This window comes from Hyaena hyaena, unplaced genomic scaffold (assembly GCF_003009895.1).
Source record: "Hyaena hyaena isolate Hyena2069 unplaced genomic scaffold, ASM300989v1 scaffold_1056, whole genome shotgun sequence".
Taxonomy (NCBI): domain Eukaryota; kingdom Metazoa; phylum Chordata; class Mammalia; order Carnivora; family Hyaenidae; genus Hyaena; species Hyaena hyaena.
Genome location: NW_024081689.1, coordinates 478,271 through 482,207, shown reverse-complemented (window position 1 = coordinate 482,207; position 3,937 = coordinate 478,271). Strand labels below are relative to the sequence as shown.

The following is a 3,937-nucleotide window of genomic DNA, read 5'->3' as shown; positions in this document are numbered from 1 at the left end:
GGACTGTGAGGTCATGACTTGAGCCGAAGTTGGACACTTAACCGACTGAGCCACCCAGGTGCCCCAAGTCCCTAAATTTTTAAATAAGATACAAAACACAGGAACTACAAAAGAAAAAAAAAGAGCTATATTGGATTTCAGGAAAATAAAAACCTCTGTCCTTTGAACACCACTGTTAAGAAGATGAAAAGATAAGTCACTCATCTTCATGGTGAGAAAATGTTTGCAAAACACGTATCTTAAAAGTGAAAAAGGCTACAGGCCAGAATATAGGAATAAGGCTTACCACTTAATAGTAAGACAAACAGTCCAGTTTAAAAATGGGGAAAAGGTTTGAACAGACCCTGAAATAAAGGTGATGACTAAGTCCATGAAAAGATACTCCATGTTATTAGTCACTAAGGAAAAGGAAGTGAAAGCCACAGTGAGATGCCATTACATCCTCACTAGGATTAAGAAGAGAGAGAATATAGGTGCTGTTGGGGAAGGGGAGGGACTGGAGCCCATTTGAATTTCTGGTGCAAATACGAAAGTGTAGAGGCACTTTGGAAACATGCTTTTGTAGTTATTTATAAAATTAAACATAAAACCGTCCCTATGATCCATCAACCCCATTCTCAAAGGAAATAAAATAGACACATACCCAAGGTTTATAGGAAACTATTTACAATGTAATTCGTTCATAAGAGCCACAAATCAGGAACAATCTAAATGTCCATCAGTTGGTGACAGAATAGACAAATTGTGGTCCATCCACACACTGGCATAGGTTACTGAGTGATAAAAAGAAGCAAACTGCAGTTTCCTGCAACAACATGGATAAACCGCAAGAGCATTTTGTTAAGTGGGAGCGGTCGGGCCCTGGAGAAGAAGTATGATATGATCCCATTTGTGTGACATTCCTGAAGAGGCAAAACTCTACACCAGAAATCAGATAATGGGAGTCAGGAGCAGGGGGTGCAGATTGATTTTTAAGACAAGGGAACTCTTTGGGATGGTGACAATCGTCTGTATCTTCATTGTGATGGTGTTTGAACAACCATATTCAAGTATCCAAACTCACCAGGCTACACACTTTAAAAAGGTAAATGGTATTGTATGTAAATCATAACTCAATAAACTCACTTTAAAAGCTAATGAATAAAGTGGAACGGAGCACAGATGTTCTATATTCTCCTGTAACTTTCCTGGGAGAGTCCATTTATGTGTAAGTATTTTTCATACGCCTTAAAATGATTCATATCTGCCTTTTGTGTTTCATTGAGGCCGTGGCTAGAAATTTACCTGGTGAGGAAAGGAAAAGCAGGAAGGAAAAATGAGAAGCATTCTCAGGTTGGATACTTGAGATTAAAACCTGAAAACAGTGTCACACGAAAGGAGTCTGACCTACTGAACAACCTTCATGATGGTGACATTTATGAGGGCCTCACCCTTTGTTGACTAAATAAATGAAGTAGGAATGTTCCAGCTGCCTGTGATGGCCACTACATATGCGGTTTTAGATTCTACAGGGAGTACTCGACACAAGTAGTTATAATAAATTGTAAATTGTAAAGCAGTGACTTCTTACAGGAGAGGCTTTATCTGTAACCTTCAACTCTCCTTCAAGGCTCCCTCTTCATTTCCGAGAGGAAAATGCACTACCTGAGATCTTGGGGGAGAGGGGAGGTCATGGGATGCTTCCTCTAACAGAGTGGGTCCCCAAAGAAAGAAATGTTCGACACAAAAGAATTTCTAGTTATTAATAGTTTATTACTGCAGTGAGGGAAGAATGGCCTGAGCAGCCTTGAATCGGATTATCCAGCCTGGATCTAGAGGACATCTTGGGTTTCCATCCAGTGAGTGCTTGTTAAATGTTTTAGCTTACAAATGATGGGTGAAGAAACACGGGTGTCCCGGAGCGTGCCTACCTAGCTCTTACCCTGGGCGCTATGATTTGATAGCTCTCATTGGAGCCCTGGGGCTGGTTAATTTCGGATCTGCGCTCATATGTTAATTTAAGTCGTCCACCCTCAGTGTCCGACTTCATACTCGCCTCTGGTGATGTGATTCTCTTCCACAGCTTCATTTACCACCGATACGCTGGCAATGATCAAACTCCTCTGTCCTGAGTCAAGAACCATACATCTGACCGATGCCTGGCACCTGCAGGGGAAAGTCCCACAGATCTGAGCATAACGTGTGTAATTGCTGTTAGATTCCTTATCTCGATAGGGAAAAATCCGTTATACTATGGATGAGAGGACTGATAGGGGAACTCCAGACTCCCCTTCCGGGTTTTCCTTCCCACCCGGCTTGCCTCATGAACAGACTATCTAAACTGTCCCCTCTGCTGATGCTCTGGGCCCAGACCTCTGGAGAATGATCTCCTCTGAGCCCCCAGGTGTAAACTAAACCTCCTCCCTTCCAAGATCTCCGAGTGCCGCTTGGTTCTTCCTCCGGGTGATCCAGACCAGATTCCGTAACCATCTGAGTGATGGCTCAAAGATCAACCTCATTACAAAAGTCAGAAAATTGAGATGCACTTATCTCTCCTCCCTTTCTTTGGCCCTTATATTCCATCTGACTCCAAACCCTGAAGAGTCTAACACCCTTCATATTTTAAACCATTTGCTCCCATCCCGGCCCCTATGATCTCTTACTCAGATGACGGCACAGTTCATCCACCTAATCTTCCTGCCTGTGCTGGACATTTGCCTTTTTTTTTTTTTTTTTTTTTTTGGCCTTTCCAGAATCTAGCTCCTTGATTCCTGTTTTGGGGATCTTCTGCTTGTCCCCCAATATGCACTCCCCTCCTCCATCCGAACAGATCTTAACTCACTATTTGGCCACACAGAATCCTGACTTACATGTGTCGGTTTTTCTCACAGCGCGATGTGGCTAGTCACCAGGCTCCGGAAGGTGGCTTCTGAGAAGTGAGCTATGCAACTTGCAAGTTGGGCCCTGAAAAGAAAGGAGCACGCCGCCTCATTTTATTTTCCTTCTTCCTGCGGCTGGGATGGAAAAGCGATGGTGAGATTGGGCAGCTCTTTGGGACCGCAAACAGAAAGTAGGCGGGCTGGGGCCCCGGGGGGCTCAGTGTGTTAGGCCTCGACTTCCGACTTCCAATCAGGTCATGATCTCACGGTTGGTGAGTTGGAGCCCCGTGTCGGGCTCTGTGCTGACAGCTCAGAGCCTGGAGCCTGCTTCGGATTCTGCGTCTCCCTCTCTCTCTGCCCCTCCCTTGCTCATGCTCTGTCTCTCTCTCACTCTCAAAAATAATAAATGACATTTAAAAAAATCTTTTAAAGAAAGAAACAAGGTTGGATTGTGGAGTCAAAATACGGAGGGAGGTTGGGCCCAGCAGAGGCCTCGTGGAGGACACACGAGGGAACAATAAGGTCAGTCTTGTTTAAGTTATGTGAACTCTGACCTTTGTTACTGTAGGCCAACCAGGTACCCTAACTGCCTAGTGTTTATGAAGTCAAAGTGGCCAGTTAGCCCACGTAGCTCCCTAGTCCCCCAGGGCACGGGCAGATAGAGGGGCGACGATCCCTCACTCCCACCAGGCGGTCAGGCCCCGTTTGGCACAGCAGTGGCACCGATGTCCTGCCGCATCAAGGTGCTCTGGGTCAAACTGTTCCAGCCCTGAGACAAAGGCTGTGCTTTCTCCAAATCTCCTTTGCCCCTGCTGCTCTCCAAGCCTGCTCTTCCGGCCTCCTGATAATTCGATGCACTCCTCATAGCCTTCTGATACATTCCCCGTTTTGATTTCATTGAGCGGCACAAGCGTGTCTGACTTGCAGCAACCACAACATTCCAAATTGAGGCGCTGATTTCCAAGTTCACCTTCTTCCAGAGAAAGTGCAGCCCTGCCCATGTGGTATTTGTAAACGGAGGTGCAATCCTGCATTTTCCCTGCTTAATACCCCTCAGGGATTCTTTGGCAATTCTTTGG

The 3,937-nt window shown here is 45.4% G+C and overlaps 1 long non-coding RNA gene across 1 annotated transcript; it reads right to left on the bottom strand.

The window, feature by feature from the left end:
• Positions 1-1,731: 1,731 nt before the first annotated feature.
• On the bottom strand, positions 1,732-2,975 carry LOC120223856. The gene is made up of 2 exons (XR_005526387.1): positions 2,850-2,975; positions 1,732-2,145 (listed from the first exon to the last, which is right to left on the bottom strand). It is a non-coding gene; the product is annotated as an uncharacterized LOC120223856 (long non-coding RNA).
• Positions 2,976-3,937: the final 962 nt, after the last annotated feature.